This window comes from Heliangelus exortis, chromosome 26 (assembly GCF_036169615.1).
Source record: "Heliangelus exortis chromosome 26, bHelExo1.hap1, whole genome shotgun sequence".
NCBI lineage: Eukaryota > Metazoa > Chordata > Aves > Apodiformes > Trochilidae > Heliangelus > Heliangelus exortis.
This window is the reverse complement of record NC_092447.1, coordinates 2943176-2971011: the sequence shown is the minus strand read 5'-3', so window position 1 is coordinate 2971011 and position 27836 is coordinate 2943176. Positions and strand designations below refer to the sequence as shown.

The window sequence follows — 27836 nt, the reverse complement described above, 5'->3', positions numbered from 1 at the left end:
TAAAAGCCGGTGCAGTTTTATTTTCTCTGGGGAGTGAGCAGCATTAGCTGAAGCATAAAGCAAACTAGACCAAGTGGAGAAAAAACTCACCCTGATGTCCTGTTTGACAAACTGACCTGCAGGTCACAACCTGAGTTTATTGATCTGTGGGGCCTTGTCTGGGTGTCGGGCATGTTTTCTGGACTTTGGTTTCAGCTGCATTCCTGACTTCTGAAAGAGTAGGGGGTGTGGATTTCTACTAGGAGTAACCACTGGGAAGGAAGTAATGTTCATTAAGTGCAGGCAGTGCAGGACTAAGCATGCTCAGTGAAAAAGCTTTTTCTCCTTTGCCTGTCAAGCCCTATGTTTGAACTCATTCCAGAATGCCGGATTTACTTTGCACGGAGAAACAGTACCTGGCTGGACTGCATTTTTCTTGCCCTCCTTAGTCCCTGGAAGCTTGGAAACAAAATATTCTCTTGCTGCCCTCTCAGTCATGCAGGGTGCCTGCCTCCTGCAGTGGATAAAGGAAGAAAAACTTTGCTACCTGTGAAAATGAAGACTTCTTAGGTCAGTAAGAGGGGTGCCAAGAAACGTAACTTTTCCAGCAGCTTTTGGCTGCTTAACTCTTGCTTTTGTTTTCTCCTCTGCTCTGTCCCTTCCCATCTGTAGCAGAGCTGAACTTTGAGAAAAGTTTAGCAGCTTTCTGATTGTTCAGCCTCTCTGCTAAGGTAAACTTAAGTGGGAATATTATGAGATTTGTGCGTGCTGAGCTTAAGTTTTTGAAAAAATTGAGTTGCTGGTAGCACAGGGCTTTGTTTTCTTTACTTTTTCTTTTCTTTCTTCTTTTCAGTGCCTCCTGTAAATTCAATCCTTTGCTTCCAGTGTGTGTGTGTGTGTTTTAAAAGACTGTTCCCCCCTCTCTCCCCGCCCTCTCCCTTAGAGCTGAAAATGAGACTCGTTCTTGAATAATAAACTCTATATGTTATCAAGCAAATCTTGTGGCTTGTTCATGTGATCATTTCCAGCCTGAGCAGAAATGTTTTGCCTTTTAATACATTTGTAGCTCTTTCTGCAAAAAGAATTGCAAAGCTGCTAGCAGAGGGGTGAGAGAAAGCTATTTGATTTGATAACAACTGTTTTAATATCATAGACTATTGCTCTTTTAAATTTTTTAGTGCTCTCTACTTTTTGGTTTTAAAGACACATATTGAGAACTCCCAACTCTTGAGGTTTTGAAATATTCCCAACCTCAGAAAGGGAGAGAATGAATTTTTTTTTTGGAGATTTTGTGCTGTCTAATGGAGATTTTTTCTGAACATAGGCCAAGTGGGCAAGAAACAAAATGACCACTGAGTAAGAAGTGAAATGGACTCAAATAATTAGAACCTGTCTGCAGTTAATGTTGGTTTCAAGTAGGTCAGAAATTGTTGGCAGATTTCTGTATTAAGTTTTGTCCTCTGATGTTCAACATGGTTTTATTGCTAATCAAAAATAAGCATTTCCTCTTCTAAGTAGAAAGAGTATATACAGCCTTCAATATTTGAATTACATGTATTTTATAAAATTGAGATAATGGAAGAAATAACTACGTAGGAATGTAAAATCTGGGTCTTTAAAAGCTCTGTATTTATTATTTGGTTCATTTCCATGTGAAGGATCTCAGTGAGTAAAAAAGGGCAGCAGGTCAGTCCTGGTGCCTGCTCCTGGTTATAGGATGAGAGGTGCACAATATCTGCACAAACTCCAAGTTATGCTGCTGCTCCCCACTCCCAGCTGAAAACTGCAGGAAAAACCCTCAGCCTCTCTGCAAAGGGTGAAAGTTGAGCAGAAATAGCAGAGCTTGGGCTCCACCAGGTCTCCCAGCTCCTTCCCAGTGGAATTCCTTGCTGTGTGGACCTGGAAAGATGGGGAGCAGTCAGGCCAAGCAGAAGGGATCTGCCAAGGACCAAAGCTGAAGCTCTTTCCTTATCTTTATCCCCTGAGGTCCAGGGGAATTTTGCATGAGTTAAGACTGGGAAAATTTCTGTGCATCTTTCCCCTTCTTTACTTGAACAACCTGCAGGGGGTTCTGGGCTCAGGCAGGGTTGTGCTGCAGATGGATGTGGGCTCAGTGTGGTCCCAGCCTGGGCTCTCCCCTGGCTGCATTCACCACCTCCATTTCCTTAGCTGGGAAACAGGGAAGGAGACTGGGAGGGTCTTTTGTGAGGTTCTTTGCATATTTATGGAATAAAGGTGCCTTGTGCATGCTGAGAAGTGATAAGCTCAGGCTGCAAATCTGCACGTTCAGATTTGGGTTTAGAATGCTAACTTTTGGTCCTCAGGTCCATATGTTTAACTTAGATCCCTTTAGTGACAGTGGAAAGGCAAAACGTTGTCCTTATTAGGGACAATAATGTCCTTACTGTCCTTATCCAGGCACAAAGGACATGGCCTCCCTCATCCTATTGTTAGTTCTCAGGTACCCAAACCCACTGGCTTTTTTGGGGTTTCTTTTTTGCATGCAATCTGCTTCACGTGGAAAATATAATTAGGGACAGGAAATGTCTCTGGATTATTTAATTTCCCCTCCTAGGGTTCAGATTTTGCAGTTTATAGGCTTGCAGAAGTTGTAAGTGGAAAACAACTCTTAGGCCCTGGAGCCTTAACAACCCTACCTGTGATGTAGGGTTGTAAAGTCCATTAAATCAGCAAAATTTTGGCCAATAAATCATTTAGCTTCTCATCCATCTTTATCTTCATCTTCCCAGGTATTCCCAAGGCAAGGCCACTACTATTCATTGGCTGAAGTGAAATCCTTCTTTCCTTTTAAAACAGGGGAGGGGAATTCCATAGTTCTTGGAAAGGCTCTGATCTCTCTAAGGTTTCATTCACCTCCAGAGTGGAGCAAGCTGTTGCAAATGTGTGTAGTGTGGTTTTCTGCCTCTCATTTGTGTGGCTTTTTGAAGAAATCAAATGGGGAAAAAGTTCCAATGTACTTTTCCTCTCCAAGTTCAATCTGTGATCTTGCTCTTTGAGGTGCTCGGAGCATTTGAGCACCAGAATGTCAAGATCCATCTGAAACACCCTGGCTAAGTCACTCAGAAAAACAAGCCAGCTGGTATCCAGACCCCAAATGGGGTTAGAGATACCCCCATGTATCTCTAATGGGTCATTCTTGACCTAGAGATGCTAAATGTGATCTGTTCAGATAATGTGCCCTGGTGACTGCTGGAATGTTCTCCAGAACTGGGCAGGACATTCCATATTGATAAGGAGAGTGAAGTATAAAACAAATAGGAGATGATTTATTTTAAGAGAAAGCTGCACTAGGTGACTTTGCATCTCTTCTGAGGGAGCACAGAGTTTTCACTACCTGTCAGAACACACAACTGCATTTTTTCATGTCTAGCATAGAAGTGCAGGGCAGAAGCTGCTAATGGTACCTGTAGCTGCAGGGAATGAGGAGCCTTTTTTTTTTTTTTCTTTTTTTTTTTTTTCCTATGGAAGCATTTAACCTTTTCACCAGTGGAGTTTTCACAGCTTTAGCACTCTGGGGGAACTCTTCACTCTGGAGTGAAGCAATCTCTTTCTGTTCTCTGTGCTGGGTTCAAGGAGTCATCTGAAGATGCAGAGGTCTTCAGAGCAGAAGCAGCAAAACACAGATGATTTCTGAGGAACACTTTTCCTCCAGGTGTTGGTTTTACTGTAGTTTTTCCCTAGAAGGCAGGAGGGTGCTGCAGGTATTGCTGTGTGTTTGAGGGACAGGACAGTGACTTTAAGAAGCTGATAATCCTTTAGTGCAGCACTGGTACTGATGGGGAATTTCTCCATTTTTTTTTTTTTACAGGTAGAAATGAAAATAATTGTATTCACCTTATTGTTCAAGGACTCCACAAATGTAAGTACAAATCCAGTTCAAACTATATTTCCCCAGAGGTGGAAGTGTGAGCCCAATGATCAAAGAACAAGACACGTGTTCATTTGGTGTGGGTTTGCTTGAATCCAATAAACAAGGAGGATGGAAAAGTCACATATTTGACAGTCTCTCTCTGGCTTTGCACATAACAAGGGGTCATTTGGATTTAGGTCCTGCTGTATTTGGGCCAAAGTTGTCTCTGGAGGAGTCTGGGAGGGACAGAAGAGGAGGAAAGCTTTTAACTCTGTCTTGAGAAACCTCCTGGGTAGCAATTTCAAAAGCTCCTATGGGACTGAGGAGTCTAAGTCCTATTTTTACAAGTATTGTGGGAACTTAAATCAGACTTTCAAGCTTTTAGGAACCTGAAAATGCAGGTAGGAGCCCTGTGGGATCTCTGAAGTGTCTGAGCAGGTTATGTGCCTGACTCTGAGAGGGCATTAGGAAAAACCACTGCACTTCTGCATGGATCTTCGTGGCTCCTGTGTTCTTATAAACCTTATATCACCTCATTTCAGACAAACTGTGATTCCTAAATCCTGGAGCCTGAGTTTAAGGTTCTCCATGGATGTGAGTGATTTTGAATGCATTATCCATGGCTTTAAAATCACAAGTGAAAATAATGAGTGCAACACAGAGTTTTAGCATCTGTTGGTGCCTCCTGAACTGGTTTCTGTGTTCAGTGAAGTTCAGGGGATTTTTTGTTCTAGGCTCCAGCTTCTGCCACCTGAGGATTTGGTGAGTGCTGCAAAATTGAAGGTGAAGTTCAGTGCAGAATCTGGTCTCTTGAAAAGTTTGTGGGAGTTGCAACCTGGACCAGAATTCTACATCTGGATCTCCTTCCTGGGCAGAGATGCAAACAAGCAGGATTTTCTGCACCAGTCTGCAAATTCTCCAAAGAAATGGGTGCCTTTCTGAATTGCTTCTGTGTTGCTGATGGGCTTCAGGTGGTTGGAAAAAAGAGGTTTGTGTTCACAAGGCAGCAGGGAATAGGGCTGATCCAAAGTGCCTTTGTTTGGGTATATGTAAAGCTATCAATGTGTCATTCTTTCTGCTTCAGCTGTTAGAGACTCCCATCTTCTCTATTGATTTTACCCAGAATTCTTCCTGCCCTTGAAGGTGTGACCTGTACCTCAGGCTAATTTATTTCTGTCATGGCTGCAGCATTTTTTAGAGGGCAGCAGGGGTAGGAGAGAGAACAATGAATTCAACATGGAATATAAATCCCAAGTCTGTAGCCTTCAGACATTCCAGTACATACCCCACTCCTTTCTCCCATTTGGCATTCTGCACGGTCTTGGATTAAAAGGAAAAAAAAGACAGGCATTTGTATAACTAATCAGGTGAGCCATTCTGGGGTAATCCCTTTGGTCACACGTCCTGGCATGTATATTAAAATTTTTCCAGGCTTCTAAACCATTTGCAATGGTGTCCTAGTTTGTGAGCCTGAGTGAGAAGTCTCACCTTGATGGCTTAGAAGTATCTTGGAGCTGAGCATCATTTTTTTTAAGGTATTGAAATTTGTGTTGTGGAATGTGGGTGGACAAAGACTGCAGTTTTGTGCTGAAAATGCATTTTGGACCATAGTGGTGATAGGGGAGTGATGGATTTTTAATTTTTTTTTTAATGTTATTTTACGTTTTATGACAAATTCTTTCCTGCTCAGGTTTTGTAGACAGAAAAGTGAGACTTAAATGATGTGCAGGAACAGAAGTTTAAAGTCTACAAACACTGAGCCTAAGCACCTGGCCCTTTTCATTATTCTATAGAAATCTGTGGGGTTTGCTCTCCTGACCTGCCATGCAGCTGAAGCCTTTCCCTCCTGCCCCATGCAGCTCATCAATAGCAATGGATTTCTCTAGGGCAAAAATGTTGCTTCCAAGTTCCCCTGAGAACAGGCCAAGCTTTTGGGCTGTGGAAAACTTTGTCAGAAAACTTTGCTGGGCTGGGATTTTGTCCTGGGGGTGTCTGCAAGGACTGGGATAGTGTTGTACAGACCCCTTCCTCTCACCTCCCATAGGTTTTTCATTGGGAGCCACCAGTTCCTCTGAAATTGGAGGCACAAAGTGGCAGACCCTGGATCTCCAATATGGTGCTGGTGATCCTGAATGATTTCTTGGGCTGATTTCCTGCTTAATCCCTCCAATTCAAAGTTTGGTTCAGGTTTGAGTTCACTGCATTCTCCAGCAGAGGAAAGGCAGCTTTAAGGATCTCTAGAAAAAAACCATAAAGTAAAAGAGGTTCACATAAAGCAAAAGTTGCTGCCTTCCCTGGAAATTTAGGGCACATGCTTCAGAACATTTGACCCAGGGGTACCTGGCCCAGGGTTACTGCTGTGGGTCAGGGCAGCTGGGAAGGTCAAGCTGCAGAGGAATGCAGAGTGCTCTGGAGTTGAAGCATATGAGATTTCCAGGTGATTTGCTGAAAGCTGCTGCAGAAAGCACTAAATTAGCCTGGAATAACTGAATTTAGTGAAACTTCAACCAGTCTGGCCTGAATTCAGAGTTTAGAGTTAAATCTTGTTACTTGCCATGTGATTTGGGTTCCAAGTGGGTCCATGTCACACGACCATAAATGTTTGTTCTCCTTCTCCCAAAACATTTTCTGCAATAAATCACCCAGAAAGATTTCTGTAGCACCTACTGCTGCAGAGAAGAAAAGTGGAACAGGGAAGGTACCAGTTCAGAGAAGAAACGTGAAAAAATGAAAATGAAATGAAAAGAAGCTTTAGGATTTGAGCAAGGGGTAAAGGGATGCCATAGCCCAGGAAATGAAGTGGTCTCTTGGTATAAAATACATCTTTTAGCACCTCCACTTTCTTGCACTGTGGCAAACGTATATATATGACCTCCACCAACATCTTGGTTATTGCTGATGGAACAAAGCAGAGAGGGCTGGGCATTCAAGCATGTAGTCTCCTTGTATCTTGGCATCTTTGTGTTTATAGGTCTCACTCTTTTTACTTTGCCCCTACCAGCAATAAAATAAAACAAGATCCGGTCTTTTCATAGCTTTGCCACTCTCCTAAAACAGAGGGAGGGGGGGAAAAAAGGCAGTTTGAGCAGAGAAAAGACCCTTTGCTCCTGTAAATGATTTCTTGGGCCTCCAAGGAAAACCTGCAAGAGAGGAAGAAACACAAATGCTTAATAGTAGCAGCCACCCTTGTGATTCAGCACAGTGCCTGGGGGTCGGATTTATCTCTCACTTTTAAGAGATGCAGAGGCCAAGTCTGTCTAGAACCCTTGTGATGTTTTTTTGGTAGCAAATCGGTGAGAATGAGTTGCCCAAAGTGTTGTTCCCCCTGTTTTGTTGCTGGTGAGGTGAGGAAGGGCAAATCAGATTTTAAGTGGGAAGGTGACAACATTTTTTGCTTCACTACCAGCCTGTGTTGGGCCACCATCATTTTGGGGTCTGTCACCAAGGCAGAGTTTTCTATAGGGATGCACCTGCTGCCTTCTCTGAGTCACAGGGGGTGGCACTGCCTTCCTGTGAAGGAGGAATTCTCCCCCTTTGGTTTTGGAAACCTGTCAGAGCCACCAGCACTGGGAACATGTCTGAATCCAGTTCATATTGCTTCATGGCTGTTCTGGAAGTCTTGTGATTTTTCATCCTTTCTGTCCCTGTGTGTCCAGTTTAACCCCAAGGGCAGCCCCAGGTCAGTGATGGGAGAAAGGAGTCCCAGGGCTGATGGCAGAAACAAGGAGTACCAGCACCTCAAAGAAATGCTGCAGGACTATTTTAGGAGTAAAAAAGCATTCCAGTAATGCAACTGTGTGGTTATCATTTAGTATTTCATAAACCAGAAACATCAGTGAAATTTTTCAGCATGCAAAGGAAAACTACCTAGAGCTGGGTCTGAGAGAGATACTTTGCAAAATAATTTTATATCCAAGAAGGCCTCTCATATGCTTCCCAGATGCACAATCCCATATGTCTGTTCTGTTAGGCTGATTATGGAATACATGCATTTATAGCTCAGAGCAAAGGCAGAATTGATTTCTTGCTAGAGTGGTGTGGATATCACCGTGTTCAAGATAATTAAACATTAGAACTGCAATCCACATGCACAGATCCACCCTGGTGTTTTGGTGTGAGAGACTGTGGGTGAAACTGGGGTGGAAGTAGTACAGATGGGAGAATGTGCTGCTGGGGATTCTTGGTGGCTTAAAGGTTTTCATTTGTTGGGTCCAATCCTGCAGGTATTTGTGGCTCACAAGAGCAGTCCAGAGAGGCTGAATCCTTCTTGCACAGAGGAGCTGCATCCCTCTGAATCCCAGGAGATCCTGGTACTATGTCTTGTAGGTTCAGTTTAATTGCTCCAGAGAGCTCACTAACAAGACAAAGGGATTATTATTACACATTTAGATGTATAAGAACTGTGGGCTTGTCTACACTGGAATACTCAGAAGTTAATTCGTATTAAAGTAATGATGCATACTTAAAATACATTAGTTAGAGTGCACCAAACCCCTTTGTGGTCACTCCTGTTCCTGGTGAAAGTGATTTCCTTTCCTTTAAACTTGATTCGCTTCCAAAGTAAATTTAGTAAAACCTAATTAAAGGCACTTTGATTGTGAAGTAAAAAGTCTATATAGGCATTTAAATGGTGCTCAACCAACTTACCTCAAAAATTAATATGGTTTAATTTTTTTGAGTGCTCTGGTGTAGACAGGCCATCTGGCACAAAAATGTTATGGGCTTTGTCCAAAGGCCACTTTTGATTTTATCATTTGCTTTTTGCAGCATTTGGATTTTTTCCCTCTAAGACTGAGCTCCAGGATAATGTGCTAATTTCAGCTTTCATAAAATAAAAAGGAATGATTTGTTGCAGAGAGCATCTTGGAGAGTATTAACCCCAAGGTGTCAATATCTGAATTCAAGTAATTTTTAGACTAATTTTAAAGATGTTCTTGCTTTGGAAAGTTCAGGTTTGTAAATGCTGAAGATTATTCAGTACCCTGGAGGGAGTGATGGATATTGAATTCTAAGCAGTGTCATAACTGGAAATCTAATCTCTGTAAAATCAAGCTCGTGGCTTAGAACTGAATTATTCCACACGTAGAGGGAAAACAACTTGGCTGAGTGACATCCATGACTGTGATGAAACTCACTTGGGTGTGGGTTTGAACCTGTCCAAATCCAGCTGAAACTCCCAAATGTGAGCACACCCAAGCAACTGAATCCAGAGTATTTGCAAGCTCAGGCTGGAAGTAAAAAATGGTTTGGTGCTACATGGTTTAATGTGAACATAAACTCAGTATAGAGTTTTTTGGGGAAGCTGCAGCCCCTTTCTGTTCGCACCTACGTTGAGCTTCAGGGGCAGTGAGGACCCCTTGAACCTCAGCTAACAGCCAGCACTACAGACTGAAGGCACACAGGACATGGCAATGAGTGGTCCCAACCTCCAATTAAACCACAGAAATGTGTAAATGTGTGTAATGGATACCTAAAGTGTTACCATTAGTCCTGTACTTAGAAGTGGAGGTATTTGACAGACCTGTGATGGGTGGAGGTATCATAATTTTATATAGAAATCTGCTGGGTTTCATTTCCACTCCTGTTGCTGGCTTCCTCTGTAAGCTTGAGGGGCAAGTAATTTAAGAGCTCTGTGTGTCTCAGTTTCCTCACCTGTCAGTTGGGGGAATTACTTCACAGGGGGATTGGGAGCATCATTATAATGATACTTGCAATATGCTTTCATATGCTGGGTACAGGAGTGGGAGCGTTAACATGTACAGGAGAAAAAGAAAAAAAGTAGGTTAGCTTGTCTGAGCTTGTCATGCTTCCACTGTGTCAGCAAACTCAGGGAGACAAGAGAAAGGAGAGGAAGAGAGATCAAAAGAATACATTAAATTAAAAAGTAAACAGGGAAAGTTAAACTTAAAGTGGCAAGGAAGAAGTTTCGCGGGACCCATCCTGTGCTTGGCAGCATCAACCTCCAGCATGTGCCAAATCTTTTGTCATCAACAGTGTGCCACCAAAAACCACATGGCAATCCCTGTGTCTGCCATGTGGGCCAGAGCTGGCCAAGCTGAGGTGGTTCTGCATGTGAACAAAAGCCTTTTGAGGAGAGGGGATGATTTTTCCCCGGTGATGGAAAAACCAGGGATCCCTCTCCCTGGACTGGTGTGGGACCTGCTGCAGCTCAGATGCTCAGAGAGTTTCTCTTCATTTTCAGTAGGAGTGGCCAAATTTGCCATCTGTAGCACATCAGAACATGATGTGCAGCTGCTCCCTGTTGTAATGGAGATGGCAGCAGCAAGGTGAGTGTTGTTACACCCAGCCCTGCCTTGTACAGCATCCCTGGTAGTGGCTTGAGCTTGGGGAGTGACTGTGTTGAACCTGGTATATTCTTTCTTCTGCCACAGACATGAGAGAGTTAATTTTAGTTTCTGTGGCACAGTGATATTTGTCTGAAAGCTGCTGGAGTTACACAAAGCAGTAGTGCTGGGAAGCAGCTTTCAGAGTGCATTTTTTTCCCTCCCTTTTTTTTTGTGGCAGTGGGAGCAAAAAAGTCTCTGTGCAGGGTAGCTGTTTCCTCTGAACTTTGTCAGCACATTCACACTACGTTGGGCTTCTGCTCAGATGGCTTCAAAGTCCACGTGTAGAGAAGGCAGCTCTGTGATGTGGAACTGTTGCCCATCCTGTTGCAGCAGGGTGAGATGCTGTGTCCTGCTCCCACAACATGGATTTATGTTTGGATGTGATGGTGTTTGTTGCAGTCCTTCAGAGTTGGTGCTTGTTGGCATCTTTCAGCAAACAGGTGACTGAATTGCTGTCTCAGCTGTTTGGACACAAGATAGAGGTGGAATCTTTCCTTTCTTGGCCTTTTCTTGCCCTGTTTGGTTTGAAGGAGCACTATCTTAGGTAGCTAATATGTCCAGACATAGTTTTGAACTGTACTTATGTTCTATTTAGTTTAATCTGTTCTGTCTGATCATGAAATAGGCCAGGGAGTTATCATATGCAGATCTATAAGATGGCAAATTTTCCAAATTAAATAGACTGAGAAGAACAGAAAAATCACATGGGGGGAAGTTTTTGACAGTCAGTATATGGAGGGTTAGTTATATTTTTACAGAATTATAGGTCAAACAGTATGCTGCTGAAAGCAATCATACCAGCAGTAATCTTTAACTGTATCCAGTCAGAAAAGATGAAAAATTGTTTTTCTGCCTTTGAAGAGTAGAAATATTTTTTTTCCCATATCCACTCTGACCTGTTTTACTGTTAAAGATTCTGGCTCCACTCCGTTAAATCATCGTAAGCAGAGTTTCATGGAAACAAATTGCACCATAAAGCTGATTCTAAAACTCTGCCTTTTGCACCTTCAGCAGCTGGGCAGTTTTTGAAGAAAAAATGCTCAATTTGCATCTTGAGCCCTCTCAGACTCCCTTATCTGTGGCAAAGCTGGACGACTCAGAACCATGGGCTGTGCAGAATAATCTTATTTTTACACATGGTCAGGCTGGTTTGCTGTGTGTCGTCTGAAATGCACCCTTCCTTTTTGCAAACCACGTGTACCCACGAGTTCTCACTGAAGTGCCAGAGAACAGCAAGTTTTCAAGGGGACTGAGGAGTGAAAAAGAGTGGCAGGAATGTAGCAGAAAGCTCTTGGAAAGCAAAGGGGAAGATGGCATCTCTCAGAAACCTCATAAACAGAAGTGTTCTATTCCCCAGCCAGCTGAACTGAGATAACACAACCCAAAGCTGGAAACTGGGCTGAAAAAGGCACCTCCAATTGGAAGAGAAGGACCTGAAGCACGTGCTTCTCAAAGAGATGAGAAGCAGAGCATGGAAAGTGCTGTTTGCTTCGTGATCTGCAAAATCTTGGAGGCTGGGGGAGAAGGAGAGGGCAGCAGAGACATCAAGCTGCCTTACAGCTGTTTGTGTGTCATGGCAAAGAAATGGGGTATGGAAAGGCAGACAACTGTCCATGTTTCCATGCAAATTGAGCCACTTGTAGGGATAGCAACAAGACATATTGTAGCAGATTTTTGTAGTGGTGGTGTGGAGATCTGCATCATCTTTCAAACCTGGCCACCTGCAAAAGGAAGTTATTTCACCTGAGAAAACTGCTGGAAGTTATGGAGCTTCAGAGTCATGCAAGTGCCCAAAGATTTTGCATATTCTTTGTCTAGATGAGAGCCACAGAACCTCATCAAGTTAAGTGTCATCACAGACAGCCCTGGAACTGGAAAATTAGTTTGTGCAAATGCTCTCTTGCTGAGATAACTTTTCATCTTCTTGCCCAGTCCGATGTTCTACTTCTTGAGCCATAGCAGGGTAAATCTTAACCAGATATTTATCAGAAGTCACAGAGACAGTGTTAAAATATTACACTGAGGGCTGTTAACAAGTATTAGAGGCAGCTTTAGTGAAAAAGAAAATTATATGCCACTGTTGTGCATTAGAAGCACAAAGAGAAGCATTAAAAGTTATGTTTGTCCAAGTAGCTCAATACTTTTTGACCTGTTTTAATTGCTGCCTTCATGGTCAGGCTAAAGAAAGTAAACTGGTAAGATTCTGGTGCTTTTGCAGAGTGGAGTAACCTAGAACCAACTTAGCAGCACAGACAAAATTCAGTGTTTCCATCTCCAAAGGTTTCTGCTGCTCTGACCACGAGGAAGATGCAAAGCATGGGCAGCTGGAAAAAGATATGGTGTGAGGCTCCCATTTTTCTGTCCCTTCTGCAGAGCAGCCTTTCAATTCTGATACTCATGCAGGTTGTTTCTTACAACAATAACAGCTCAGTTTCATTAGTGTGGCTTTACTAACAGCATTACTTAACTTGGGGGGGATGAAGAAGCAGTTCAGAGGCTGGCTTGCTCATTTGCTGCTGGCTGAGGTGTTATTCCTGGCTGTGCTGTACAGGCATGTTCAGTGTTGTCTAACAGAGCTTGTGTTGGTCCCTTTTACTTTTGTCCCAGTCCTCATAAATAATGGTTTGAGAAAGAAAACTTGAGAAGAAGGTTATCCTGAGAAAGGGGCTCCCGGGAGATAAAAGTGACATATCACTTGATACAAACCAGATGATTAATGGTGAGGTTTGTAACTCCTGCTTTGAAATGTTAGCTTTTAATGCAAATGTGAGCTATATCAGAGAAGATAGTAATTTGGCTTTTAATTCAGAGCTACGTATGGCAAGTCAATAGTATCTACTGTATAAAAGAAAATTGGGGTTATTGAGACACCTTCCCAACCTCTTTCTTTTATGAATGCATTCATTACAGCTTGCTTAGATGGTTGATTGTGAGTGATGCCATAAAATAGAGGCTATCTCTGGTGTTTACAGACTTCTGCTTGCTTTCAGTGCTCCCTGGTTATGCTGTGTATCTCTTTATGCTTAATAAACATCCTATGGGGATGTCAGAGCAGTTGCACAGCCCAGTTGTTGTTCCTCTGAAGAGTTTTTTTCCTCTTCTGTGCTTTTGTGCAAACCAAATAGCAGCCACTTTCCATTTTACTAGTGGTACCTAAACTGTAAGGAAGGTTGGCCACTAGCCAGTTCATTGAAGTCTCTGGAATAATAGTTTGCTCTCTGATGAATAGTCTGGCTTTAAATCTCTCCATTCAATTGTGGTGGCATTCCTGAAGTTGACAGGTACTTATAAGACACTGAGGAAAGGTCATTTGTTGGCTGCTAGTTTCATTGATTTGTGCAGAAAACCTTCTACCATTCCTCCTCACTATTTGAAGCCAAAAAAAAAAAAAAAAAAGGCAGAAAATACATTAATTTTATAATTTGCTTCGGAAGCCACAAATAATCCAGTCTAGGTAAATAGTTTTCTTCTTCTCTGCCACTAAGAGGAGTCCTGTTTGTGTGTTCTTTGGAAAAAAAAGCAGGATGGACAGGAGTGTGAAGCAGCTGGAGGAGAGAATCATGATCTGTGTCTCTGCAGGACCTCCCAGTGTGCTCTGAGGGGAGAGCAGGGAAGAGTAAAGTAAAGAAAAAGTAAAGAGTAAAGTAAAGTAAAAAAAAAAAAAAAGTAATAATTCACCTGCTGGTGAATGTGGAGCTTCAGCTTCTGCCACAAGTCACTGGAATTGCTCTTGCCAAGCTGAATTAATGAGAAGAGGGGGACATTAAAATGCAAGGCTGAGTAAAATATTCCTTATCAGAATCTTTAGCAGATTCTTTATCTGGTCACCTCAGTAGAGCTCTGTGGAACAGCCTGAGCAAGGGAGAGGGTGGTGGTACAGCAGAAGACCTGGAAGTCAAGAAGAAGACAAAGGGTTTGGGTGTTTTAGGGTGAAATGAAGAGTAGGAAGCTACCAGGATAAGGGCGTAATAAGGGGTGGCCCTATAGGTGAGGCTGGGAAGTTTGAACCTGGAGAATAATGCAGGAGGGAGTCAGTGAAGCCAAAATTGCTGTGGTCAGAGCAGACCATTGAGTGGGAAAGTTTCCCACTGCAGATAAGAGGGGAGCATGCCCGAGGTGAAGAGTTCTCAGCCCAGGGAAGTTATTAAGTGTCTGAATTCCTGGCGGATGGCCCGAGGACATGGTTAAGAGAGGAATGAAGTCAAGCATGGACCCCCACTATGACTTCACTGAATGATATTTAATATTTAAGCCTTTTTAAGTGGAGAGACCTGCACAGGAGCACCTCTTAAAGAGGAAGGAGCACAATCCCTATTGATGGACTGTGTGAGTTCTCCAGGATTTTGGTTGAAATGATACTGGCACATTAACTTAGTCTGAAAAGAAGCTTTGGGGAATTGATGCTTTCCAGTTGTTTCCTAATTACTCCTCTCTCCCCTTTTTACCCCGTGTGTTTTTTCCTTTTTTGCTTTGATCCCACTGCAGCCAGTGATGGCAGAGTGTGTGCTGCTCAGGTGATGCAGCATGGTGATCAAAAGCAATATGATACCTGTTGGGGTTTTTTTTTTCAGTTTTACTTCCTAGAGGACAAAGCATTCTGTGTTGTCCTGGTTTGACAGAGGGAAGAGAAGGACTGGAGAAAGGAGGTGGCTGGTCACCCAGCAAAATGAGAGTGTAGACAAAAAAATGGAACCCAGGTCTCCTCTCTGTGGAGAGAAATTGGTCAGACTGCAGCATTTTCTCCAGGGTGCAGAATGGAAAGTCTGAAATTGGTCATTTGAGAAATCAGACTGTACCAGGAATGGGAGGTTATTTTGTAAGGAAACAAGACCCTGGTCCAAAGGTGACTGAGGTAACTGGGATCCTTTCCTTTGCTTTCCATAGGAGCCAGTCTTTATTTAAGAGGGATTGGTACCAGGCAAGATAACACCCCCTGAGCTGTTTCCCATCTCAGTCCTGGGGCTCTGCACTAAGTACTGCTCTTCCCTTAGAGCATGGGCAGCTCTTGGATTTCCACACAGAGAATGATCAATTGGCTTCTGTTTGGAGGGAGAATTGGAGGGGAGGGTAAATTGCAGCAACAGGCAGAACAAAAATGAAAGCAAGTGGAAGCAGAGAGGTTTTCCTTCTCACCTGCTACAAATTATCCTGCAGCACAATGGGAGCAGAAGGCAGTGAGGAGGAGGAGTGGTGGGACAGGAGGTGGTGCAGCCAACATGCTGGAAACAAAAGGCTTTTTTGTCTCAAAAAACTCTGCAGCAAGGTGGAGGCTCCGTGCTCATCCCACAGCTCCGTTTCTCTGGGGCTTTGGTTTCAGCAGACAGCCACATGGCATGGAAAGGTTTGGAAGGGTTGTCCCACAAGTCTGGGAGATGCTTTGCTCCCTAATGACACTCAGGCCGTGTCGTGCTCTTGCTGGTCAGCATTTTGCTCCCAGGCTAATGTTACAGTTGTAGCAGAACTCGTTCCATATTGGCGTTTGATCCTGGGAGAATGGGAAAAATCTGGTCAATACGGTTCTCATTAGCCAAAAAAGCTGTAACATGCTGGAGTCATTAGTAGTTTGTTGATTGAGTTAACCGTGCAAGGCGGGCTGCAATTGATCATCTGCATTCTCATTAAATATGCCACAGTCTCAGAGAGTTTGTTACGAAACTATGTGAAGGACATGAGGAATCTTGGCTTCAGCCAAGAGCACCAGTTTCAAAATATCTTGTGGCTTAAAGCTCTATAATTAATATCAGAGATGGGACTGAGGTGTAACATAAAAATAATCCTTCAAGAAAGTGTTGCTACGCAGAGTCTTGTTTCAGCTCAACATGGGGAGAGAGACTGAGGCTGAAACTTGAATCCAAATCTAAACTTTCTTAGTGCTGCAAGAGGCAGGGGAAGCTCTGTGGGTCTGTGGCTGGAGGATTTCCATTTGACACTGTCTAGTAGGTATTTGAAGGAAGGAAACATATCTGGGCTTCATTTAAAGATAATGAGTTATAGTGAACCCTAAGCAAAAGTCAAATTCTCTTCATCTTTGCATTGCTCATAAGATAGTCAGCAGGTTAAAAAGATATATAGAGAGGTGATATAATTTCACTTTCAAGAAATGGGTGAACAGGAGTTGCTGAAGAGCGTTACCTTGAAAATATATCATGATCTCTTTAAACCTTGTCTATGTCTTTCAGCTTTTGAAATGCTGAAGATCACATCTTGAGGGAATTTGTTAGAGCCTTTGAAGTATTTTTATGTTAGGCCCCTATGGCAGAAGATTGTGCAGATCAAGAAAGTATCGAGTAGATTTATTCACAGAGAATAGCATTTAAATTACCCAGCTATATGGGCACACATTCTTCATTTATAGCCTGGTGTCTGGTCTCTGAAATCCTCCCAAGAACTGAGGTCATAGAATTTGAAAATGAGCTTCTGTACACCAGACTTCTGGCCTTTCAGATGTAATGTAGTCTGTAGTGTGTGGTAAATTGGACAGAATTCAGAGAAGAACAACAAAAACGATTAAGGGAGTAGAGGAACTGTCTTACATGGAAAGATTAAAGGGGTTACAAATTTGTGGCTTGGTGAAGCAAAGACTACTGCGAGTCATTGGAAGTTTCTGGAGACAGGAATGCAGCTTCAAAATCCCTGCTCTTGTCTAAGCCTGTTTTTGTTTGTCTGTTTGTTTTAAAGCAAAATCTTTTTAGAGCAATGTCCTCATCTGGTGGGATTTACCACAGTTCCAGTGAAAACAATGGAGCTAAGGGAGCTCTGCCAAATTATACTGTCTAAAAATGCACTTTTTTTTAAAACTGGCAACAGCAGGAGTGGAAGCACTGGTTTAGGGAGGCAACTGGTGCTTTAACTCCTCCAAGCTAATTCTTGCTATATTCAGAATACAGAATAAATTCAGAAGATATTTAGACATCTTCCTTCTCTAAGACCTCTACCTCTGCTGATGCCTGGGACTGGGGCCAGAGTGCTAGGGAGCAGAGCTGGTCCCAGAAATCCTAAACATTGTTTAATAATGCAGCTGAATATTGTCAAAAGATTGGACTGAAAAGACACTTCTATTACCTTTTCTCTTCACCTGTTCTTGCAAAAATACAGAGTATTTTAAGCCAGTAGAGGAAAAGTCTAACACAGTCCCAGAAGGTGGAGGGACATTGCCATGAGAAGTCCTGAGAAGCTGTGGGTGTAATGTGCCAAATGTATCTGAGATGCCTTTCTGACTGTAAAATCCCCAATTAGTAGGTGTAGCTGGTTGGAATAGGTTATAGCAGCTCATGATTTCAGCCTTAGAAACCCTTAGGTCTGTCCTTGCTGAGTTGATCAAGGTGGTGGCCACTCTGCAGGCACAAGGAAGGAATTGTTCCCCGTGGTCCACAGGGACTGAATTAGTGAGAGGGGGCAATTAAAACCATGGGCTGACTCTTTGGAAAATTAAGTGTGAAGCCCATTCTGATGCAAAATCATGTCAGAAGGGAAGTGATGGGGGCCCTCTTGCTTGGGATGTGGTACTGTTCATAAGGATGGGGTGTTAATTGAAGCACTGTGACCAAATATAACCAAGGAGTTAATTTCTGGTTCCCTTATATGCTCCTTGTTCCAGGTAGGAAGTTATCCTGTCCCAGGGATGAAGTGTGGCTTGGTTGTGCATGGAGCTCAGAAGCTGCCACCTTTTACATCAGTGTTTTTTTAAATGAAATGAGTGAAGCTGCTAGAGAGCAGAGGGAAGAGGTGGGAGCTCCTGGATGGAAGTTGCTACAGATACCAGCTTCCATGGTAATTCCCATGGGATTTTCACTGAGGGAGGAAAGAGGCCAAACCTCCAAAACATAATTAGGACTAATTTTCAGTTGCACCAAAAGAGCAAAAACACTAAAAGGGCCTGTGGAGATTGTGCTAGCCTGTTGCCTCCTTCTGATTTCTCTGGGTTAGGAGTGGGGCACAGTGATCCGCCAGCTACCTCAGCATCCCTGGGATACCCAGCTCCAGGGGTGAAGAGAAAAAAGGAGAAAACACATCCCTCCTGAACTGAGTGTTTGGAAAATGGGGATTTTGAGTGTGTGAATGAGATGAACAGTCAGACAGGAATACTGAATGTGGACTGAGGATGCCAGGGGAATTGTTTCCATAGAAACACAACCATGGAGGCTCTCATGGCTCCTCCAGCTCAGACTTACAAATTCATATGATTATCTTAATGGTCAGCATAATGGCTTGAAAAGAGGTAGGTGATTAGTAAAATTTGATCTGAGTTTGTTGCAGATGTAGGGAGCATTGTGCTGAAGTCTCCCTCTGATTGCAACTTGGGATGGTTCATATGCTGAGCGCGTATCGCTCTGATTTGCTGCAGTAAATCAGGATTAACTCCTGAGCACTGAATGGGGTCCTACTGGTGTCAAACAAAGGGAATCAGACCTAGTTTCTTTTAATTAACTGGAAGAAAAAAGATCTACATTTGTTTCTTGATGCATTGTTCTCTCACCTTTGTCAGCCAGTCCTTTTGCGTGGCTGCAGACATAATCTTCTGCATGTAAATCAATAGCAGTCAGAAATGCCTCAGGAAATATTGTTCTGAAATGCACTCAATGCAAGCACATGCCTTTCTATGCCAGAATTTATGAGGGGCCCTGAGAGTCTGTTTTCTTCATTTGTTCATGGAAATATTTCTCCTTGGAAAATCCAAGATGTTTAGGACTAATTTATGCCTCTCCAGCCCCTTACAAAGAAGTTAACACCTACAAGTGGTGGGTTTGCATTGTACTGGTAGGATTCTGGGGGCAGTATGGATCATGCCATGTCTAAATGAGTAAGCTTTAGTAATCTTAAGTACTAATATTAATATTAGCAATATCAATAAAGGGCACTGCACTTTCATTTTTACTAAATAAGGATGTTTAGGCATTCTGGGTGGCATTTCGAGATTCTGTGCTTGTGGTTTGGTTTTTTTTTTTCTGGTCTGCACAGTGTTTCCTGTTGAGGTTTTTGTTGAGATGCTGTTGACCAACCCTGCATGGGCACAGTGGGTTACTGCAGTGCTTCAGGGGATGGCACTTCTGATGTGCTGGGACTCAAGAAGGATGAGAAACATCCTCTGGGCAGACTTCTCACCCAGTAACCAAACTGCATCCTGGTAGCTCCCAAAATGCAACACCCAGATAGGAGTCCAGTGTCATGTGGGAGAAAAGGTTAAACCAGATAACCTAGGGCTGAGAAACCTCAGATTAAACCAGGAGGTTTCAAATTGTAGTGGAGATGTGTGGCTTGGGCTTCTCTCAGCCCCTGCTGGCCTGGCCATCTCCTCTGATCCTCCAGTTCAAGCTGGGCTGAGCTGACTTGGTCTGTCTCATTTTTAAAGCAGCCAAAACTTCACAACCCACAAGCTTCATCTTTAATGATAGTTATTTGTGCTCTTTTTAGAGGAGATTCTCTGTGGAGGGGGAGAGAGGATCAGGAAGTGGAGACGTGACAATTTTGGGCACTATTTCCAGTAACTGTTGTTTGTTGAGGAACTGTCCTGTTATCCAAGGCAGCAGTGGCTCTACAGCCAGCAAAATGCATGGTGTTATCTTTCTGGGGGGAAATGGCTCCCATCTTTCCTCCTGGTTTCCCCAGCCTCTTGGAATTGTCAAAAAGTTGCTGGAGAACATCAGAACCTTAACACTAGCCCAGCTCCAGGCTGCTCTCTTGATAAGCATCCGTGATGGTCCTGCAGCTCCAAGAGGAAAACATCCCAGGGTTGGGAAGGGTCATCCAGAAATGACATAGCTGCAAATATGGAAGGAAATGGAAGAGCTGCAGGGTTCCAGGAGAGAGGAGAGCATGAGAGGCAGCTGGGCCTGAAAAAAGATTAACAGGAGATGCCCAGAAAGAAGCTTTTTCCTCTCAAACTTCACGTGTGTGAATTCAGTGCTAACCTTGACCCACTCTTTCAGTTGCCTTGTTTTGAAAATACTCTCCCATGGACTAATGAGTGAGACTGCTCTTTCTGTGCTCCTGAGCTGTGTGATTTTGTGGTGCATTGATAATTGAATAATGTTTGATATTTTTCTGGAGAACCTGGATTGTAGAGTGACTCTTGGTAGCATTAAGTCTCCTTGATTTCAGTTTGAACGTCTGGGGATGAGACTAAAATAAAAATAGCAGCACTATTTAAAAAGGAAACTGGAAGTAATTCTGCATTTCCACACGTGAAACCTGTGAATTGCTGTCAAGCAGACAACAGTTCATTCCTTGATGATGCTCCTTTGCTTCTCCCATAATGTGAGTTTCTTCCCCAGGCTGTAATCTTCTAGGACTCTTTTCTTACTTTGGTGAGGGCAAGGTGGTGTTTACATGAGCATTAGATTTGGCACAGGGCTTCCTAGCAATCCTGCTGTCACCTGTTGGGGACACATTATGGGTCAAGGAATGGGATTATCCTGCTCTGTGTGGTTGGGATGGGTGGTGGTGGGGACCCCTAAGTCCCGATTTCCCAAACAAGGTGCAAAAAGGTGCAGCTTGTACCCAAATCCTCCATCTGAGCAAACATCCACTGTATTAGGAACACACTTGGTAAGCAGAAAGTTGTCAATTTACTGAAGGTTTCTTCCCTATCAGTGAGACTTTTGTTGCTGAGCTGCCTCTGCATATGAAATGTAATCGGTTGCCAGCTCACACTCCCCTGACCCATTTCCAGAGCTATTTCATTTGATTGTTTTGGGTGATCTTTCTGAAATTATTTCTTGATTTCTATTTGAAATCCATTGATAATGGTTATTTAAGCTCTTTCCCTGCTATCTGGTTGTTTTAATTTCAGGGAGTACATTGAGGAGTTTAAGCATGTATTAGTTATTATATTGATGGATAAGGCAAGCAAGGAACATTTGTAAATTCACATATTCCTTTTCATTGACCTAGGATACTTGAAAAGCCTCTTGCATGCCATTAGTGGTTTGAATTCCTATAAACATTTCTCAATATATTTAGATTTTGGGTTTGAATAGTTTGAGTATGTATGTGCAGATTTCTCCTTTATCCATCCAAGAATATTAATTGCTCATTTGGTTTGCTGTCTGCCATTTATTTAATGCTTCTCCTTCAAAATGGTATTGGTTTCGTTTGTGCTGAATCAAGTCCACTGATGAAATCCAGTAAGACCTGAAAACTGGCCTGAAAGATGTGAACTATTGTGGTCTGAGACTGACAGAGACATGATTTATATCCTGGGTCAAATTATGCACCTCTGCATTTCACTTGACCCAACTGTAAAAGGGTGAAAATAGCACCTCCCCCTCATCAATGTGCTAAGAGTTAAATATCTTTGATACAACATGATATTAGAATTGTAGTGCTTGCATTTTATTAATGAGCTTGGTGTCTTTCAGAAGTGATTTTCTGTAGGTTCTCACATTTGTGAGTTATTATTCACTGAGCAGTTAAATTGCTTGGCAGAATCAGGCTCCTGGGCATTTGAAAATCTTCAGATGGGCAGTGAACCCCTTCTCCTGGTGGCCCACATTTAGGAGGGACATCTCACATCCCAGGAAATCTCTTCAGTCTTTAACTTAGGTGATCCAGGTGTGGAATCCATAGAACTCCATTTACAGCCTCTCCAGGAGTGTTGTGAGGCTTAAATCAGAGGAAATGTGCAAATGACTTTGAGATCCTTGGATAAGAAAGTAAAATACAAGAGCACAGAGCTGTAGGAGTGGTAAGGAATATCCTTCCCTTAATATTTCACAAGAATACAAGGTCTTTCTTACCCTGCCTCTCTAGATTCCCAGGAACTGCACTAGGAGCTGGATCTGGTCCTTAGGCAGAGAATTAATATGGATTCTTCTTACAAAACACATCTCTCAAGTGAAACTTTTGCCTATATTTTTCCCAGAAGATTCTTCTCTTTCAGTCCAGAATTTTATCAGCAATTCTTATGCTAACAGGGGTCAGGAGATGAGATGTTTCTCACGTTACACTTGAAGCTTCTCATGAATAATGGCCTGTATCACCTCTATTGTCTGTCCAAAACATAAGCAACCAGACATAAGGCCAGAGGAGAAATTTAAAGAGTGCTGAATAAGCCAGCAGGACAGACCAAGAACTAAGATAGTCAGAGAGTGAAACAAATACAAGGTAGAGCAGATGGTTATTTGGGGAAATATCTGAGCAGATTAACTACCAGGCAGCTAGAGAATGAGGCAGGCCCTAGTTAAAAAGTACCCCAAAGTCTTCAGGGTGAGATGAACAGAAGCACAGAGGAAGATTGCTGTAGTCAAAATGAATTAGAGGTTATTCATCCCTACTGAATTTTCTTCAGTGCTAAATAGAGCACATCAGGCTTTTCACAGGAATCTGAGGAGGTTGCCACGTGCAAGACCATCACTTGCTTCTGTGTAAGGGCAATCTGTCCATTTTGAAGCATTTTTTCCCATCAGTATTGTTCTTCTCTTCTTTCTCAAATGAATTTATTTGCCTTTTTTTTTTTTTCCCCCTCGTATATGTGTGTGTATTGTGTGAAAAAATATCTGCAGTTTGAGCAAGGTGATAATCCCAAAATACCTGGCACTGGAAATTGCCATCATGGAAATTTTGGTTTCCCCTTTGCTTTCCAATCTCTTTTTTTTATTTCTTCAATAAGACTGCAGCCGCTGTCTGATTTGTATTTATATGTGCTCTTTAGAGATATTAATCCAATAACAGACTAAACCTAAAGTAACTGTTACTACACAGAGAAATTCAGGGGCTGATCTTGCAAACACTAATGCCTCTGAATAACTTTAATCTTCTGCATTGTATATTTGAATTTAATAGGGCCTTTTACATGCCAAAGTTTCTCACGTATGGGAATGTTTGCTGCAACTTTAGACTTTCTCCATATGTTGATGTCAATTTGTTTTTGCAGCCTCAGTATGGTTTAGAAACCAAAGCCTCTGATCACTCTTTGCTTTTCCAGTTCTGCAGGCTTCCTTGTACCAGGTTTTTAATTGGAAAAAAACAAAACAAAACAGAAAAACACCCCAAACCTCACTACTGTAGTGAAACCACCTTCTTACACCAGGTTAAAGGCATTTTCTCCAAGGTCTGTGCAAGCTCATAGGTAACACCAAGTACAGAGTGGTAACACTGTTTTTACAGCATCATCTTCTCACCACACATTCTAAAGGTGAATCCCTAAAAAAACCTGGATTGTAAGACTTGGGAATCCATCTGGTAGCCCAGCAGCCAGTTTTGGTGCTTGTATAAATAGCTGAAAGCATCCAGGAGACAGGCAGTGGAGTTGTATCAGACTTCTCTAGTGCATTTGGCCTCTGCTCTCAGTGTCAGAGTTCAGACTCCCTGTGTTTGTTCCTTTAGGGATTCCTATGCCAAAAACTGTTTAGAGGAAACGAGTTTTGTCAGATTTCCACTCCAATATAAAGTTTGGATAAATCCACTTTATATTTGTGGTTGGTCTCTGAGTATTTTGGGGGAAGCCAAAACTCTGTTTCGCTTGAACTCTGCTACACAGGTATTTAAACTCAAACACATCCTCCACTGCTGAGTCAAAACACCAGTGGTTAGTTTGGAGTTCAGTAATAATGGTGATTTTAGAGGTTAATGTGAGGGTAATAAAGTCTTCCACTTCAAAGTCTTTCCACTACTGTGGCCATCAGGAAAGTTTTCTTTCTCCAGGTTCACCAGTTTGCTGATGTGACTGGTGTGGGCTTGAGGTGACTTCCCTTTAGCAGCTGCCTTACAGGAACTCTGATGTGGCTGTGTTTGTGGTTAAGGCACACAAACCATTGGCATAATCTGATAGGACTTCAAATTATTCCACTTTGCAGCTTTTGAGTGAATAGGACTTATTGCTTAGCCCACAAATGTAAATAGTTTTTTTTTTTTCCTTTCTATATGTGACACTGCTTAAGATTAAGCTCCTCTTAGTAAAAGTTATCACTGTATCTGTCAAGACCAAATATAAATGTATATGTCATGTACATGAAAGCAGTAGACATAGAAGAATGGTAAGAAGGTGAGAACCAAGGTAAGAGACTCAAGAAAATTATTAAGCACTTGAAATTAAGAAGGGATTTGCTCCAGTAGCATAAATAGCATTGCCCATAATCTATTTCTCACAACTTTCCACTCCTGCAATATTAGAGGAATGCTGGAGACTTATCAATTTGTATATAAAAAAAAATCATGTGGGACAGTTGAGATATTGGCTAGAGCTTCTGAAATGTTATTTTCAGATGACATAAGGGTATTCAAGACTTTTATTGATTTTAGGCTGCTGTGTCCCTGTAGGAAATCCTGGTGTTAGCCATCTAGGGGCTAGATGCTTCAGAGAGCATTAATCTTGTCTGATTTTAATGTCCAAAAATTAGTATTTAGGGCTCTGCTGGTCAGTCAGGATCTCTTTCTAACCAGAGGGTAAGAGAAAGGTGAATGTCCAGAAAGTGAATGGCATTAGCTGGTTTTGATCCATTTCCTGGTTCCTTCTGAAAGATCTTTACAGCATTCTCAGGCACTTACACAAGTCTTGAAAGAAACAAACAAAATAAAACCCAACAAAAAGGTGGGCTCGTCCTTCTTCAAAACCAAGTTGTCACTTCTGAATTATTAGTGTTAATGACATGGAAGGATGGAGGGAATAGAGGGAAGAAGAGCTGAGGGCTTCTCTCTGGGTGACCCTGGAATCTTGTCTCCTTCTTTCTGAGCTGGGGGGAGATGATGGGTGTGCAAGGTCCTGGTTCTTTCCCTCTGTTATGGAGCAAATTTCTGTGCCCTATATCCTGGGATGGTTTTAGTCTTCCACCTTCCAGGCAATACCTCTGAGGTTATGCACAACCCAAAACTGAACCCAGTGGAGAGCTTTTCTTACCAAACCCCGTGGCTTTGGGTGGAGATCCCAGGCAGGACATCAAGAGAGACCAATTCATGAAGTCCTTGCTGTGCCTACCCCCTCTGCGTGTGTTCTCCTTCTGTTTCAGATGGGCCTGAGGACTGGAGCTTGTCCTCAGAGCACCGTGGGTACTAGAAGCAGCATTTTTCTATAAATTGGGAACAGAACTGGCCACCAGAGACTGAAAATCTGGCAGGAGGAGCTGATTAGACATGCTCAGAAGAGCCTGCAATTTCACTGCCGCGTGCCCTTTGGGCTTGCAGTGAAAAACAAAGTTGAGCACTGCCAATATTTGGATATGTGATTCCATTGTTTTATCTGAGGATGAGATCAGTCGGTGGAGAGAGCCCAGAACAAAACTAAAGTGCTCTTTTTTATTCCAGGGGATCATGAGGAATGTGGAGCTGGGATTGCCCCCTACTCTGCCCCACCTCACCCCACCCAGATTCTTTTGGCTCCTAAACCAATGCTCCTTAATCTTTTTTTTTTTTTTCATTCCAGTTGCTACAGACTGTCCTTGCCTCTCTGTCCCATTTAGGTGCTTAGGAGAGGTAGAACTGTCCCAGTTTTGCATCCTTGCCTCTTTTGAAAATCCACTAACTCGAGGACTTCAACCCTGTCTGACCTCTCCCAGCCTTGTCATTTCCTTCTGTGCCTTTTCCTAATATTCTGTTGGCAGATAATTGTTGGTAAATTGAAGGTACTGAAATCTGCCAACTTTTATTTTGATGGGATGGAGTGATTGCAGTGCTACACTTTGAATGGGGATTTGGAGAGTGCTAAGGAGAGGATTCCTGGCTAAGGAGACACAGGGGAATTTTTATAGGTGGTGGCTGACGAGCTGCATCCTTGTTGAATTGATTGTTTTAATGCAGAAATGTAATTGTAGTATTAATCATGTGCTAGAGCACCAGGAGCATTGTGAAGGTGTCTTTTTAGTTACTCTTTCAGTGGGAAGAAGGAAATTGAATAATGACATTATTTAAATGTTGTGATCAGCAGAGACTGAACCCAGGACCTTGAAAGCTGAAGCTCTCTGTTTCTGCAGCTATATTTCAAGAAATGCATCCCATCATATGGGACAAAGTCAGACTCCCAAAGCTTAGATTTGGCCATGACTTTGAGCAGCCCAGGTAGATTTTTTGTGTCTGCCTGTCCATGTGGCTGACTTTTTCTCTTGGCAGGGGCTGATGGAGGCTCCACAGCTTTTATAGACAGATGCATCACCAGATGCTGCCACTGCCCCAGCCACCAAACAAGACAAACAATTCTAGAAACCTCCTCTTTATCAAATTCATTTGCAGTGGGCTCTCCCAAAGCTCCTTTGGGTCAGATGAGGGAAAGAACCCTGGGAACAGCTACTGAAAGCTCGTCCAAACCCATTGAAAATAAATAAATAACGACAGGAAAAAAAGGAAAGAAAGAAAATATTAATGTGGAAGTCTGTTTGCAGCTACGGCAGAGGGAAGCAGATGTAAGCAAGCCTGCCCATGCCTTCTGAAGCTCTGTTAGTTCCTGGAAGGCAGCCAACACTGAAATAATGGCTGGAGGCAGCACCCCTTTCTCCCCTCTCCCTGACCTGGGAGCAGACAAGACATTTGTACATTATTAAGCTGTGGAGCACACACTGTGCTTTGCAACTGGACAGTGCAGGGCACTGTTTAGAGCTGTAAATCTTCAGTCACATATTCACTGTGAAAATCTTGTCTCATGTCAGAAATATTCCCCCCCCCCCAAGCTCCTGCAACCTCCCCTGGGCTTTGAAGATTCCTCCCTGTGTGGGGAGGCCACCTCATCACAAAAACTGGCTGGGGCTGGTGTGGATGCAAAGGGTCCTTTAGGGTAGGAGAGGTGTTCTGGGCTGAGTCCCACCCTGAGGTTTTGGGAGGTCACTGAGATATCTGTGAAATGTGCTCGGGGCCTGAGACACCTCTGGTCGTGTGCCTGGATGAGAGAGGGTGAGCTCCAGCCCCATCCAAGATAAATATTTTACATTATCTAGCCAAAGTTTCAGTTTTACAAGTTTCTCATCCTGGATTTCTTTTTTTCCTATTTTTTTCAGCCGCCTCTGTTTTTGTGTTTGGTTTTGGGTTTTTTTGTTGGGTTTTTTTGGTGGGGGGGTGTTATTTTTTGCCATTATTTCTCATTGTTTCTACGTGGTTTGTTTATTATTGTCCTTTGTCTGCCAGTGAGTGGGCATCTCCCCCTGTGCTTTGGTTGCAGTTATGTTGAAAGTCAGCTCACAGGCACTGTTACATTTCACTTTTTGCTGGGGTGTTTCCAGTTCCCCTTCCAGACTGTGCCTGACTCTCTGTGGGCTACAGATGGGGACATTCAGTTGCATGAAGGCTTTTTTTTTTTTTTTTTTTTAATGCTGCTGAAATAATTTGGAGTTGCTGAAATTTGATTGTATCAGATGCTAAGAGGAAATGCTCCTCCAAAAGCACCTTTTGATATTTGAATAGGCTGATGAAGTAAACCTTAAAAACCTCCCTTGTTTTCTCTTGTTCCATTGCTTGTTTTCTCTTGTAAAGATTTTTTTTCCCTTTCTGAAGACCTCCAAAATCCACAGCCTCACAGCAAGTCTATTGCTCCCAAAAGAAGACCTTTTTTTTTTTTTGCAGGTTTTGATCTGGGTCCATCTCCTCTCACAGCTGCACCTTCTTTCCTTTGAGGTAAAGCCAAAGCTGAGGAAATCAGTGGCAGCACTGAAGATGGAAAGCTTCATCTCACCCAGAGGAAGGGGTTAATGTTGGCAGGAGCTATTCACATCCAGTTTCTTGTC

The 27836-nt window shown here is 42.8% G+C and overlaps 1 long non-coding RNA gene across 1 annotated transcript in view; it reads left to right on the top strand.

Annotated features, from left to right (window-relative positions):
* The first annotated feature begins 218 nt into the window (after positions 1–218).
* LOC139807812 (uncharacterized) overlaps positions 219–27836 on the top strand; it is a 143913-nt gene continuing 116295 nt past the window's right edge. The window contains exons 1-2 of the long non-coding RNA XR_011730692.1: positions 219–549; positions 3809–3859. This is a non-coding gene — a long non-coding RNA (uncharacterized lncRNA). The remainder of the gene's footprint in view (positions 550–3808; positions 3860–27836) is intronic.